This window comes from Hyla sarda, chromosome 4 (assembly GCF_029499605.1).
Source record: "Hyla sarda isolate aHylSar1 chromosome 4, aHylSar1.hap1, whole genome shotgun sequence".
Taxonomy (NCBI): Eukaryota; Metazoa; Chordata; class Amphibia; order Anura; family Hylidae; genus Hyla; species Hyla sarda.
The window spans coordinates 399,543,676-399,560,050 of NC_079192.1; the positions used below are offsets into that span (position 1 = coordinate 399,543,676).

The following is a 16,375-nucleotide window of genomic DNA, read 5'->3' on the forward strand; positions in this document are numbered from 1 at the left end:
TAAGTATTTTCCGCATCTTTTTTGCACTCTTTCTCTTCTCCTTAGAAGGAACCTTACCTCCAGAATTATGTCCTATAGGCTGTTTTGAAGTGATAATAACTATAGTTGATTGATTTTGCAGCTCGGTGTGAACGCGGTAAGTTTTGGTTTCCAAAGATTCTTTTCATCTTATGCTTTAATCCTGAAAAAAAAATGTAGGTGGTTTTATACCGAACACAAAAACGATTGCATTTCTTTTGGTGAGTTTTTTTTAATGGTTTTTTAAGATCAGGAAGGGAAATGTATAGTTTTAGATGTTTAGGCTTTTACAGTCGTTGGGATTTTAAAGCTTAATGTTGTTACGTTGTACCCATTTTCTAATGCAATTTTTTTGTCCAAAAAGTGTATTCGGAGGACTATTTACTAGTGTTAAGCGGCATAGGCCATATTCGAATTCGCGAATATTCGCGAATATATGGACGAATATTCGTCATATATTTGCGAATATTCGCATATTCGTTATATTCTCGTTGTATTTTCGCGTATGCGGAAATATGCGTATGCGAAAATTAGCATATGTGGAAATTCGCATATGCGAAAAGTAGCATATGCTAATTTTCGCATATGCGAATTTGCGCGCGCCAGTCTCACACAGTAGTATTACAGCCTTCTTTACACCACACAAGCTGGAAGCAGAAAGGGATGATCACTGTGATGTGTACTGTGAAGAAAAAAAAAAATAAAAAACGAATATTCGTAATTACGAATATATAGCGCTATATTCGCGAAATTCGCGAATTCGCGAATATGCTATATTCGCGAATAATATTCGAATTGCGAATATTCGCGAGCAACACTACTATTTACAGTCTATTAGGGGAAAAGGAGGGTGGATGATGACAATCTTTCTCCCATTCACTCCTTTAATTGTTTTGTTTTTGCTAGAACAGGAAAGAACCCCCCCCCCCCCAGGACCACTAAATCAGAAATTGAATGTAATTGTGGGTAAAAAAAAAAAAAAAAGTTAAATATATGTCCATATTATTATATTGTCTTCATAGATAGAGGTAGGTGGGCCTTACTGTGAGCCCCAATAATTTGTGAAGCATTATGCTGGATATGTTAGATTAGTGTCTGCTGAACAAGCGTATTTTGGTGGGACCAGTTGGCCGTCTAGTGTGTATGGTGGCTTCCCAACTCTCCACCAGTGGGGGAGAAGGATCCGGCCTGTTGAAGTTTAACTGCATATTTCTTTTGTTCTTGGGGAGATAGCCTATGCCAGACTTCTAATATCAGCCTTTCTTCCCATTGAGCACACATGGTTGGGCTGCATTGAGGATGCATGTCTATGGGGAGATCAGGGATGAACTGTTGGCCAAACAAGTGTTCAGCCTACAGCTGTCTTGGGCTATGTTCACATCAGCCTTACCGAGTTCAATTAGGAGCTCCATTACAGATGATGATGACTGGGCTAGATGGAGAGTGTCACAATGGACACCAGTGGATCCCAACAGATCTCATTGACTTTGAATGGGGTCCATTGGATTTCTGTTAGATATCCGGTATTTTGCAGGATTTGAGTCACACTCATCACATCTGCAGCGTATTTCATGCTGCGGATGCGCCGAAGGCAGTCACAAGAGCAAACTCCCTGTTACGGCTGGGTAGCTTTGTGTGTCCGCTCATAGTGGCGGTTTTCCTGCTGTAAACACAGTGCCTGCTCCTAGCAGATGTGCAACGGGAAATCCGCCGCTCCGAGCTGATACACAGATCTATCCAGCCGCAACAGGGAGCTTGCTGTTATGTCTGCTGTCAGTGCATCCACATCGTGAAATACACTGTGCATGCGCTCCGTGTAACCATAATCTTAAAGGGGTACTCCGGTGGAAACTATTTTTTTTAAATCAATTGGTGCCAAAAAGGAAAACAGACTTGTAAATGACTTCTATATAAAAATCTTAATCCTTCCAGTACTTATCTGCAACTGCGCCACAGGAAGTTGTGTAGTTCTTTTCTGCCTGACCACTGTGTCATCTGCTGACACCTCTGTCCATGTCAGGAACTGTCCAGAGTAGGAGCAAATCCCTCCTGCTCTGGACAGTTCCTGACACGCATAGAGGTGTCAGCAGAGAGCACTGTGGTCAGACTGGAAAGAACAACACAACTTCCTCTGGAGCATACAACAGCTGATAAGTACTGGAAGGATTAAGATTTTTTAAATAGAAGTCATTTACAAATCTGTTTAACTTTTTGGCACGAGTTGCTTTAAAAAAAAGAAATAAATTGTTTTCCACCGGAGTACGCCTTTAAGTGGAAAAAAAAACCTGACATGCAGAAACATTTCTCTGCCTCCTAAGGGTACGTTCACACAGCGGAATTGCCACGGAATTTTCGGGCGGAATTCCGCGGGCGCAATTCCGCAGTGTGAACTTTAACATTAGTGTGAACGGGTTTCCGCGAGACCCGTTCACACTGCTGAATTTCAGCAGCGGACATTTCCGCCGCTGAAAGTGTTCCGCGCAAAGAAAGAACATGTTCATTCTTTGTGCGGAATCCACGAGCGGACCATAGCCGTCAATGGTGACGGCTCAGTGCCCCGCAGCCCTAGCGCCGAAGCAACTTTGCGGAATTCAGCCGCGAGAATTCCGTAGTGTGAACGCACCCTAATGCTGATGTGAACGAGGCCTTACGTGTATAGACAGTTCAACTCTCACTAAACCAGTCTCTTCTTAAGCAACATAATATTTTGGCAAGGACAGTGGGGGCCATTTATCAAAAGTTGCTGAGTTGCCCATAGCAACCAATCAGATCGCTACTTTCATTTTCCAAAAGACCTCTGAAAAGTGAAAGAAGCGATCTGATTGGTTGCTATGGGCAACTCAGCAACTTTTCCTCTGGACAGGTTTTGATCAAGCTCCCCCAATGACCAATGGCGAGGCACAGGCCTCACCGTGTTTTGACTAATGGAACCCCAGTAAAAAAAAAATAATAATATGTAGCACCCAGGGTGTTGACAAGTGGTGGCCTACTAAATAAGATTAAGCACGCACAATATGGAATGTATTATTAACCCTCTAGAATGTGGTAGACAAAAAAAAGTGATAATGTACAGTGTGTGTTGACATGAATATGTAGGCCTGAAGGAACTCATTAAATGCGGCGCGGGAACAAGGTTTATTTACTATGCGAGTGTCAGAATGAATAGTCGAAATCGTTCTTGGTTTCTGTTTTTTCGAAAAGACAACTTGCGCTTTCTCAAGCTGTTTTGGAAGCTATTGTGATCGTGCATATGTTTACTTCTAGTATTTACTTGTTTCTGTAGGACATTTAGCTTATGGGCTGCATATTAGTGCTGCGCGCAGGGAAGTATTGTCATTTCTTGGTCATTAGGGTTGTTCTAGAGCAGTGGTCTCAAACTGTGGCCCCCCCCCCCCCCCCAGATGATGCAAAACTTCAACTCCCAGCATGCCCAGCCAGCCGTTGGCTGGCCGGGCATCCTGGAGGTTGAAGTTTTGCACCATCTGAAGGGCCACAGTTTGAGACCACTGTTCTAGAGTAAAGCTCATACATGGTGCATATGGGTGGTGCACATGGTGTTACATAAATAGCTTTCAATGGGTCCATTGTGATATGTGAGCTAGGAGGTAACTTTGATGGTTGTTGTTAATAAAATATTGGAACATGTGTATACAGTGGTCCCTCAACCTACGATGGTAATTCCTTCCAAACGAACCATCGTTTGTTGAAACCATCGTATGTTGAGGGATCCATGCAATGTAAAGTATAGGACGTAACACTCACCTGTCCCCGTTGCTCTGGACCCGTCACCACTCGTCACCGCTGCCCTGGATGTCGCCCTCCATCGATGTCGCTGTGTACCTGGGGTGTCCCCACCGCTCCTGATGTCTCTGCTTCCCGAGGATCCTCGCTCTCCGTCACCGTCATCACGTCAATACGCATGCCGCTCCTATTGGATGACGGGACGGCGTGCGCGGCGACGTGATGACGACGAAGGAGAGTGCCGGCAATGTAGGAGATCCCGAAGAGGATGCTCCGGAGCCCCAAGGACAGGTAGGAGACCATCACCGGAGCACAAGGGGCACCATAAACGGCTATCCTGTGGCAGCTGAAGTAGTCAGCGCTGCCGGATAGCCGTTTATGCGATGGCCCCGACATACAAAAGCATCGTATGTTGATGCTGCCTTCAACATGCGATGGCCTCTGAGAGACCATCGTATGTTGAAATGATCGTATATCGGGGCCATCGTAGGTCGGGGGTCACTGTATATGGAGAGTTCTCCCTGGAGATCTAGACTATAGATTTAGGTTATGGATCTTAAAATGTTGTCGGAAGGCAATATCATGTTTAAGTAAGTTCTATCAAGACTGAATAGCACATACTGAAAAACACAGGTAGCCCTTCTTTAAAGGGTTACTCCGGTGGAAAACATTATTTTTGTAAATGAACTGGTGCCAGAAAGTTAAACAGATTTGTAAATGACTTCTATTAAAAAAGGTTTAATCCTTCCAGTACTTATAAGGTGCTGTATACTACAGAGGAAGTTCTTTTCTTTTTGAATTTCTTTTCTGTCTGAGCACAGTGCTCTCTGCTGACACCTTTGTCCATGTCAGGAACTTTCCAGAGCCCCATAGCAAACCTCTTCTGCTCTGGACAGTTCCTGAAATGGACAGAGGGGTCAGCAGAGAGCACTGTGGTCAGACTGGAAAGAAATTCAAAAAGAAAAGAACTTCCTCCGGAGACTACGGCAGCTGATAAGTACTGGAAGGATTAAAATTGACAGTAAGATAGCCACAGAATGTCCCTCTGCCGTGTTCACCAGCGATCAGCTGTAATCTGTCTGTAATATCCCTGCAGTGCCACCACAGGAGAAATGGAGTATTACACAGTATTCACTTAAAATCATGGCTGCCATAAGCAGTGATACAGTGATTTTATTGTAATGCAGAGGCATGGCACCTGTTCGTTCACACCTGCACGTTCATGTACAGGATATAGCAGTAATGTAAGGCCTGATATGGGATCACTAACTGTATCTTAGCCAATTTTATATTCTACTGTCCCTTGACAGATCAACTAAAGGCTGGGCTATTAAGAAACTATTGGGAATGTTTTTTGGAGACTAGGTTATATGTGGTAGATAGATATGAGATAAATAGATAGATAAATATGAGATAGATAGATATATAGGTAGATATTAAATAGAAAAATAGATAGATATGAGATAGAGAAATATGAGATAGATAGATAGATATGAGATAGATAGATATGAGATAGATAGATATGAGATAGATAGATATGAGATAGATAGATAGATATGAGATAGATAGATAGATATGAGATAAATAGATAGATAGATATGAGATAGATAGATAGATAGATATGAGATATATAGATGGATAGATATGAGATAGATAGATAGATAGATATGAGATAGATAGATAGATATGAGATATATAGATATAGATATGAGATAGATAGGTAGATAGGAGGTAAATAGATAGATATATATGAGATAGATATGAGAGTGATAGATATGAGACAGATAAATATGACATAGATACTGTAGACAGATAGTTTGCACATAGTCGGAGTTCTAAAATGAACTTCAAATTCCTAATATTTCTTAACTTAGCATCACTCAAGTTTATCTTTAATCCCACAAACCAACTTCTATTTTTTTAAGGCACCAGCCAGTGTCCCATTCATATGTAAAGCAGCCGCGTTGATCTGTGCAGAAGCGCATTGGGTAAATCTAGGGCACTCAAGCGGATTTTTAAGAACCTTTGATTTAGCAAAGTTGAACATCGAGTGTTTTGAGGAAACGGTTATTCTCCGAGACGTGTCATTAGCCAAAACAACTTGTACCTTACGTGACATTTGGAGACCGGGCTTCGTTTTTTTGTTTTTTTTGTTTGTTTTTTTTTAGAACTGAAGGACACTTAAGGTGACGCTCGAGTACTTGCATTTTGTCATGTTTTTAAGGGGTGGTGTGGCTTAGAAAACTCGTTTAAGAATATTTTTTTAGGGTAAAGTTAAAGGGGTTGGCTTATTACAATGCAGCCATGGCGATCAGCTGATCAACCTAGGTTCTGTCCTTAGCACCTCAGCTAATTTTGCATGAAGAAGCCATGTCCAACCAGGCTCTGGGTATAGTAAGTAGGGGCTGTAGATGAACAATATTTTGTGATATTGCTCTCTTCATTTATATTATTTTTAGGTTAGTGTGTTGTTGCAGTGCCTAGTGGGTGTTCTGTCAGGGCATTATGTTGAGGGCCATATTGGTTGTAAGGTTTAGGGGAAGATGACCTGATATTATTTAAGAAGATGTCCAGCTGTAAGAAATGTATCCCCTATCCACAGGATAGGGGATAAACTTCTGATTGCGGGGGGTTTGACCACTTGGACCCACCACGATCTCCCGTACAAGGCCCTGACTCTGCTCTGCTAGCGCAAGTTTTGTGCCCAGCATGTCAGCTGGTCAAAACACGCCTCCTCTATTCAGGGCCGGCCTTAGGTGTTCAGGCGCCCTGTGCGAGCTAACCTTGTGGCGCCCCCCCCATAAACATACACAAAGAGGAAAAAAAATCTTTGTGACAAATATTATTTTTTTTATATTTAATTATTCCCCTGCCCCCTTAATCAGTCCCATGTACCCCTTCACCAGTCCCCTGCCCTCCTTAATCAGGTTGCAGTATAGTTCCCCACATTAGGTGCAGTACAGTTCCCCCACATTAGGTGCCGTATAGTTCCCCACTTTAGGTGCAGTATAGTTTCCCCACATTAGGTGCAGTATAGCTCCCCCACATTAGGTTGGAAGTATAGTTCTCCACATTAGGTGCAGTATAGTTCTCCACATTAGGTGCAGCATAGTTCCCCACATTAGGTGCAGTACAGTTCCCCCACATTAGGTGCTGTATAGTTCCCCACATTAGGTGCAGTATAGTTCCCCCACATTAGGTGCAGTATAGCTCTCCACATTAGGTGCAGTATAGCTCTCCACATTAGGTTGGCAGTATAGTTCTCCACATTAGGTGCAGTATAGTTCTCCTCATTAGGTGCAGTATAGTTCTCCACATTAGGTGCAGTATAGTTCCCCACATTAGGTGCAGTATAGTTCTCCACATTAGGTTGTCAGTATAGTTCCCCACATTAGGTGCAGCATAGTTCCCCCACATTAGGTGCAGTATAGTTCCCCACATTAGGGGCAGTATAGTTCCCCACATTAGGGGCAGTATAGTTCCCCACATTAGATGCAGTATAGTTCCCGACATTAGGTGCAGTATAATTCCCCCACATTAGGTGCAGTATAGTTCTCCACATTAGGTTGGCAGTATAGTTCCCCACATTAGGTGCAGTATAGTTCCCCCCACATTAGGTGCAGTATAGTTCCCCACATTAGGTGCAGTATAGTTCCCCACATTAGGTGCAGTATAGTTCCCCACATTAGGTGCAGTATAGTTCCCCACATTAGGTGCAGTATAGTTCCCCACATTAGGTGCAGTATAGTTCTACACATTAGGTTGGCAGTATAGTTCCCCAAATTAGGTGCAGTATAGTTACCCACATTAGGTGCAGTATAGTTCCCCCACATTAGGTGCAGTATAGTTCACCACATTAGGTGCAGTATAGTTCCCCACATTAGGTGCAGTATAGTTCCCCACATTAGGGGCAGTATAGTTCCCCACATTAGGGGCAGTATAGTTCCCCACATTAGATGCAGTATAGTTCCCGACATTAGGTGCAGTATAATTCCCCCACATTAGGTGCAGTATAGTTCTCCACATTAGGTTGGCAGTATAGTTCCCCACATTAGGTGCAGTATAGTTCCCCCCACATTAGGTGCAGTATAGTTCCCCACATTAGGTGCAGTATAGTTCCCCACATTAGGTGCAGTATAGTTCCCCACATTAGGTGCAGTATAGTTCCCCACATTAGGTGCAGTATAGTTCCCCACATTAGGTGCAGTATAGTTCTACACATTAGGTTGGCAGTATAGTTCCCCAAATTAGGTGCAGTATAGTTACCCACATTAGGTGCAGTATAGTTCCCCCACATTAGGTGCAGTACAGTTCCCCCCACATTAGGTGCAGTACAGTTCCCCCCACATTAGGTGCAGTATAGTTCCCCCACATTAGGTGCAGTATAGTTCCCCACATTAGGCGCAGTATAGTTCCCCACATTAGGTGCAGTATAGTTCCCCCACATTAGGTGCAGTAAAGTTCTCCACATTAGGTTGGCAGTATGGTTCCCCACATTAGGTAGTAGCAGGTTCCCCACATTAGGAAGAAGCAGGCTCCCCACATTAGGAAGAAGCAGGCTCCCCACATTAGGTAGAAGCAGGTTCCCCACATTAGGTAGTCGCAGGTTCCCCACATTAGGTAGTAGCAGGTTCTCCACATTAGGTAGTAGCAGGTTCCCCACATTAGGTAGTAGCAGGTTCCCCACATTAGGTAGAAGCAGGTTCCCCACATTAGGTAGTAGCAGGTTCCCCACATTAGGTAGAAGCAGGTTCCCCACATTAGGTAGAAGCAGGTTCCCCACATTAGTTAGAAGAGGTTCCCCACATTAGGTAGAAGCAGGTTCCCTGTGTCCCTGTGCGGAGGGTCACATTCCGCTACAGGGCACAGTTTTCTTAATTACACCGGCATTTAGCGCTGCGCCTGGAACTGCACGTCGGGCAATACAAATTACATATACCTGGTGCGAGCTGTGTCGGCCGCCCGGCCCCCCTGTTGCTATGGCGCCCTGTGCGGCCGCACAGCTCGCACACCCCTAAGGCTGGCCCTGCCTCCATTCATCTCTATGAGAGGCGGAGACTGACGAACACTGTGATAAATTTCTCACCGCTGGACATCTTCCAATCCCTACTTGTTAGATGGGATCAAAAAGTATTCCCCCGCTGGGACCCAAAACGGTCAGCTGTATGTTGTGCACTAACCTGGTAAAAAGTGTTCGCTTTCCCTACAGTGCCATCTTAGGGGAAATGAAGTATTACAAGTGGATGGTCTAAGTAATGCCAGACAGGACAGGTCCTCCCGAGTGAGAAAGACACTCTGTAACCGTTCTCCACTCTGGCCAATAGATGATGATCCTGATCAGAGGCCACCGACCACCAACAACTCAGAATTACCTAATATCCAAAAGTGGACAACCCCTTTAAGGGCATTGTCCTAGGAAAGTTTGGCCAGGCTATATGGCTACTTGCCATGACTATTCTTATTTCAAGAGATTACCCTCTCCTCCATAGTCAACACTTGATGCTATTTGTTGGTATGGTGGTACTTCCTTGACCCTTGAGCTGTAATGCTATGGTTGTTGAGTATAGAAATTGTATATTGATATGTTCTGCAAATGCTTTGGCCAAATAGTCTGTTGGGTCCTATGTGTTACTTTTTTACTCCATGATAAATGACCTCTTCTTCATCCCCCAAAATACTGTATTTTTCGCCGTATAAGACGCACTTTTTCTTCCCCAAAACTGGGGGGGGGGGGAGGGAAAGTTGGTGCATCTTATATGGCGAATACACACCTATCGCGGCGGTCCCTGCGACCATCAAAGGCCGGGACCCGCGTCTAATACAGGACATCCCCGATCGCGGTGATGCCCTGTATTAACCCTTCAGACGCGGCGATCAAAGCTGACCGCCGCGTCTGAAGCGAAAGTGACACTAACCCTGCTGCTCAGTCGGGCTGTTCGGGACCGCCGCGGTGAAATCGCAGCGTCCCGAACAGCTTACAGGACACCGGGAGGGACCTTACCTGCCTCCTCGGTGTCTGCTCCGTGCCGGGATCCCCTGCATGGTCGGCGCTCTCCATCGTCATCACGTCGTCGCGCACGCCGTCCCATCATCCATTAGGAGCGGCGTGCGTAGCGACGTGATGACGGAGAGCGTGGATCCCGGGGAAGAAGACGTCCGGAGCGTCGGGGACACCACGGGGATGCAGCAACAGCGATGGAGCGACATCCAGGGCAGCGGTGACGAGCGGTGACGGGTCCGGAGCGGCGGGGGCACGTGAGTATTACCTCCTATCCAGTGGTCTTCAACCTGCGGACCTCCAGATGTTGCAAAACTACAACTCCCAGCATGCGGCTGTCCGGGCATGCTGGGAGTTGTAGTATTGCAACATCTGGAGGTCCACAGGTTGAAGATCACTGTTGGGTTCAGAATCTTTTTTTTTCTAGATTTTGCACCTTTAAAATTGGGTGCGTCTTATTTGCCGGTGCGTCCTATAGGGCGAAAAATACGGTATGTAAAAACTAAATTCTTTATAGTTGAAAACTTGTGTTGTTTTCGCACTTGCTGGGATTCAGGTTACTCTACAGAGATTTCTTTCCCCATCTAAACCTGTTTCTGGACACACAGCAAGGATGACGTTCACAGGTTTATAAATAGAAAACCAAAAATAACAGGTATTTCTAGGCTCCTACAGCCGCGCTGATACAGTCTCCAGGCAATTTTGCCGACCTAAACATGAAACGGAATTCTACAGCCGAAGGTTTTTCCGTACTTTTATGTTTTTGATTTTACTTTTATTTTCTTCTTGGTCAAACTTTTTGTTGTTGTGTTTGTTAGATGCTATTATTATGGGCTAATACACTATATATATATTTAGATTTATTTCATTATTTTTATTTATTTATTATTTAATAAAGAAACCTTTACTATACTTTCCATACGAATTGCCCACATTTTAAAAGCTCTGCTTTTTGTCAGCGAATGGAAACGTTCACAGTTGAATTTAGCACTAGATATGAATTCATGCTTGGCTAATCTTATTTCATGTTTAGTTTGTGTTCACACTGTCCAGTGATCTGGTGTAGGAAATATTTTAGAGGGTTTTTATTTTGGGGGGGGGGGGGGGGGCTTTTTTTATTTTGAGTAGGGGGGTGTTGAGGTGCAAAAAAATTAGCTACTTTGCTGTTGTTTTTTGGGTTTCCTTTTTTTTTTTTACATACTCTGTGTGAAATAAATGACCCATTTAACTTTTTTTTTTCTGCGGGTCAATACAATAACTGAAATAGGCAACTGTTATAGTGTTTCCACCTCGGCACTGCTGCATTAGCTATGAGTCTGGTCCAGGGGCGGACTGACAACACTCAGGGCCCTCGGACCAAATAAAGCAAGGGCCCCCAGTCGGCCCCTGGCCACACCTCTGCCCCACCCCTATTAAGACATCAGCCTGATTGGTGATGTCTGGCATTAGCCGAGGGAGTGGGAATAGGCACTGTGTGTACATGTATGCTTTGTGTCTTTAGGGCTCATTTACACGGACGGATCCGCAGCGTATTTTACGGTGCGGATCCGCCAACAATGGACCCTACAGTGCTGCCTCCATCTGTGTCTGCTCATAGCGGCAATCCGCCACTACGAACAGACACGCTTTGATGTGCATGTTCGCCGTGCCCATGCGCAGTATACTCGTACACATCGCAGCTGCTCTCGGCCTAGCTCAGGGAACAGGAGGAGCGGCTGCGATGTGTGCAAGTATACTGCGCATGCGCGAGGCTAACATGCACCTTGAAGCGTGTCTGCTCGTAGCGGTGGATTGCCGCTATGAGCAAACACAGATGGAGGCAGCACTGTAGGGTCCATTGCCGGCGGATCTGCAGCGTAAAATACACTGTGGATCTGTCCATGTGAATAAGCACTTAAGGTAGGTTCACACATACAGGATCTGCTGTATATTTTCTGCAGCTGATTTTGCTACCTATTGAAGCTAATGGGTTGCAAAGTCAGCTGAACAAAATATCCAGCAAAAATATGCAGCAGATTCTGTTCATGTGAATGTACCCTTCAGGGGTTAATGATAAATAAACAAGCAGTGTGTTCACATGTTGTCACCCCAGTGGGGTCCCTTTCCCTCCTCCAGTGTCCACAGGTCACCAACAGGTCACATTACCAGAACAATTTTTTGAAAAATCGTGGAAAAATTGGCACAGTTTTACCACAATTTCAAAAAATCGTGGTAAAACCGCGCCATTTTTGCCACGATTTTCCCCCAAAATTGTTCTAATAATGTGACCTGTTGGTGACCTGTGGATACTGGAGACGGAAAAGTGACCCCACTGGGCTGCTACTATACACATCACCCAGCCCCAGGATATACTGCTGATCAGAGGGGAGAGAGGCAGCACACAGGACATCACTCACCTCACATGAAACTGAGAGAGGCAGCACACAGGACATCACTCACCTCACATGAAGCGGAGAGAGGCAGCACACAGGGACATCACTCACCTCACATGAAGCGGAGAGAGGCAGCACACAGGACATCACTCACCTCACATGAAGCGGAGAGAGGCAGCACACAGGACATCACTCACCTCACATGAAGCGGAGAGAGGCAGCACACAGGACATCACTCACCTCACATGAAGCTGAGAGAGGCAGCACACAGGACATCACTCACCTCACATGAAGCGGAGAGAGGCAGCACACAGGACATCACTCACCTCACATGAAGCGGAGAGAGGCAGCACACAGGACATCACTCACCTCACATGAAGCTGAGAGAGGCAGCACACAGGACATCACTCACCTCACATGAAGCAGAGAGAGGCAGCACACAGGGACATCACTCACCTCACATGAAGCGGAGAGAGGCAGCACACAGGGCATCACTCACCTCACATGAAGCGGAGAGGCAGCACACAGGACATCACTCACCTCACATGAAGCGGAGAGAGGCAGCACACAGGACATCACTCACCTCACATGAAGGAGAGAGGCAGCACACAGGACATCACTCACCTCACATGTAGCGGAGAGAGGCAGCACACAGGGACATCACTCACCTCACATGAAGGGAGAGAGGCAGCACACAGGACATCACTCACCTCACATGTAGCGGAGAGAGGCAGCACACAGGGACATCACTCACCTCACATGAAGCGGAGAGAGGCAGCACACAGGACATCACTCACCTCACATGAAGCGGAGAGAGGCAGCACACAGGGTCATCACTCACCCTCACATGAAGCGGAGAGAGGCAGCACACAGGGACATCACTCACCTCACATGAAGCGGAGAGAGGCAGCACACAGGGACATCACTCACCTCACATGAAGCGGCTGCGCTGTGTTCCCGGGAGGCCTGTCAGCTCTCGGACCCCCCTCTTCCTGTGCTGGGGGCGGAGCCAACAATCAGGTCCTCTTCATCCAGGGATATTTATATAGAGAAAGACATCACCTGAAAGTAGCTCTTGTCTGACTGGAGATCCGGGACAAGTGTCCTGAATCCTCAGCAGCTGCTGCGGGCCCTTCACCTGGCCGGACCTTTGGACCACGGCCGAATGGACCGGCCGGTCAATCGGCCCCTGGTCTGGTCCTTACATAGTATTCCACTACAAGTACAAGTACAAAGTATATGACTTCATTCTTCGGGTTAGAAACAATGCTTGCTGCTTTGCTGTACCTGAGACGTCTATGTTTATCCTGGAATAAAGGAGATTTTACTTGACAACATATGGAAAGTGCTCCATTCTTTCTTACCTGAGGAATAAAGACGGAAAACTGTTATAGTTTTACTACTTTTGCCAAAATGTAAACACTATCTGATTAAAAAAATAGAAAATAAATAAAAATAGCATATTGCGTTTTTCAGTCTGGCAGGTTTACAGGTCCAGCACTCTACCCATAGATCGAACGCCTAGGGGCGTAGCTATAGGGGGTGCAGAGGTAGTAGTCTCATCAGGGCCCTGATGTTTAAGCCGTAAGAGACCAGTATTATAATTGGCATATGGGGCCCTGTTGCAGATTTTGCATCACAACCCAGAAGCTACAAATTACCCCAACGCCATGACCTATTTCCCCCTATGGAGAACCAGAGGTAAAACTATGCCCAGCATTGCTATCTGAGGTTGCGCCGGTTCACCTTAGTCAGGCGCATCGCTGCGTTGGACAAATTGACAACCTCTGGATGTGAATAAGAATGTTTCCATTCCCTGACAGTAAGCAGAGGACTTAAAATGGTAGGAAACTGAAGCACGAAATACAGTAATTGACAGAAAAGCGAAGGCGTTGTTGGAAGCGAATACAACTATCTATGTGTAAATGAAATGCGACTAGAAGGAAGCTGTAGAACCCTCTGGGGCCAGCTCTAGGCGCCGGCTTTCCGAGCATGCTGGGAGTTGTAGTTTTACAACAGCTGGAGATCCTCAGTTTGGAGACCCAGGCAGTAGAGTATCATATTAACCTAATAACATAGTAGGATTATGTGGGGTGTCTTGCACCTTTGTTAGGATAAGGGACCATCGCTGTCGCATCATGCGTTGTAATGATGCTGGAATTTTAGTGCAATTTCGTGGGCCCCAGCTTCAAAGTAGAGCTTTTCTGAGCAACTATGGGGAGATTTATCAAAACCTGTCCAGAGGAAATGTTGCTGAGTTCCCCATAGCAACCAATCAGATCGCTTCTTTCATTTTTGAAGAGGCCTCTGAAAAATGAAAGCAGCGATCTGATTGGTTGCTAGGGGCAACTCAGCAACTTTTCTTCTGGACAGGTTTTGATAAATCTCCCCCTTTATAAATACATTATTAATCTGTATTCTGACTGATTATGTAATCATTCCATCTAGTTGGAGGAGCCGCCGAGGGAGGATTACATACTTTCCTCTATGTATTATGCATTGGATTCGTATAGCCCCAACCTCTACTTCACTTTTTCCTTCACAAGTTTTAAATGTATACATTTTTCACGGTTTCACGATTCCCAGTGGACCCTTTTTGTAGTTTTTTTTTTTTTTTTTTTTTTTTAACATAATATGCTTTTTGCACATTCACCGTACTTCGCCTTCATCAATTTTTATTCCCCTGCCATTCAGTGCCATCATGCCATATTAGTGCCACCTCACCTGGCATCCAGTTTGGCCTGGTACATTATTCTAATTATGTTATGTATATATACTGTATAGTAGTTAACTATATATATATATATATATATATATATATATATACCGTATTTATCGGCGTATAACACGCACTTTTTAGGCTAAAATTTTTAGCCTAAAGTCTGTGTGCGTGTTATACGCCGATACACCCCCAGGAAAGGCAGGGGAGAGAGGCCGTCGCTGCCCGCTTCTCTCCCCCTGCCTTTCCTGGGGTCTAGAGCGCTGCTGTCGGCCCTTCTCACCCCCTGACTATCGGTGCCGGCGCCAATAGCCAGGGGGAGAGAAGCGGCGCCGACAGCCAGGGGGAGAGAAGGGGCAGCGGCACCCATTGCCGGCGCCGCTGCCCCGTTGCCTCCCCCCATCCCCGGTGGCATAATTACCTGAGTCGGGTCCGTGCTGCTGCAGGCCTCCGGCGTGCGTCCCCGGCGTCGTTGCTATGCGCTGAACGGCGCGGCACATGACGTCAGTGCGCCGCACCGTGCATAGCAACGACGCAGGGGACGCACGCCGGAGGCCTGCAGCAGCGCGGACCCGACTCAGGTAATTATGCCACCGGGGATGGGGGGAGGCAACGGGGCAGCGGCCCCTTTTCTCCCCTTGGCTGTCGGCGCCGCTTCTCTCCCCCTGGCTATCGGCGCCGGCAATGGGGCGCCGGCACTGATAGTCAGGGGGACAGAACGGGCAGCGGCGCCGATAGCCAGGGGGTGAGAAGGGCCGACAGCAGCACTCTAGACCCCAGGAAAGGCAAGGGGAGAGAAGCGGGCAGCGACGGCCTCTCTCCCCCTGCCTTTCCTGGGGGTATATCGGGGTATACACGCGCACACACGCACCCTCATTTTACCATGGATATTTGGGTAAAAAACTTTTTTTACCCAAATATCCTTGGTAAAATGAGGGTGCGTGTTATAGGCCGGTGCGTGGTATACCCCGATAAATACGGTGTATATATATATATATATATATATATATATATATATTTATTTATTTATATTTACTTTTATATAGTTTATTTTTCACTTTTTTTATTTTACACATTCTGGCTTGGATATATATGTACCATCATTCATATACAACACACTAGCCATTTGTATAAGGCACTCATGCAGTGAAAGGAATTCTCACGTCTTGCGTCCTAAGCACCGATGATGTTTATTTATTTCATTCATCGGTTATTCATCTGCTTTTATTTTTCTTTTATTACTATTAGACTATGTTCACGCCTTGAAATGTACACCCGGAAAATTACCCAGGAGGACATTCCATAGATAGTGGGAACATACCGGCACTAGGACCACATGGTCAGACGGTGTCTCCATTGCCCGCAATGCATTTCCGAAAGGATTCTGCAGAAAGAATTGACTTGTCCCCAATTAAATTCTTCCCCATTACAGGCTGGGCATTGTGCTTCCCTTAAATAAGATGGTGGCATGACGCTGAGCGCTCCTGTGCACATGCGTGGCTTCTGACTTCCCGGGTGTGAGGCCTC

General features: G+C 45.8%; 1 protein-coding gene and 1 long non-coding RNA gene across 7 annotated transcripts in view; one reads left to right on the forward strand and one right to left on the reverse strand.

The window, feature by feature from the left end:
* Positions 1–16,375, forward strand: part of ANKS1B (ankyrin repeat and sterile alpha motif domain containing 1B) — a 151,744-nt gene that overhangs the window by 98,237 nt on the left and 37,132 nt on the right. The window lies entirely within an intron of this gene.
* Positions 10–16,375, reverse strand: LOC130267466 (uncharacterized). The gene is made up of 3 exons (XR_008843201.1): positions 16,170–16,375; positions 13,060–13,493; positions 10–181 (listed from the first exon to the last, which is right to left on the reverse strand). It is a non-coding gene; the product is annotated as an uncharacterized LOC130267466 (long non-coding RNA).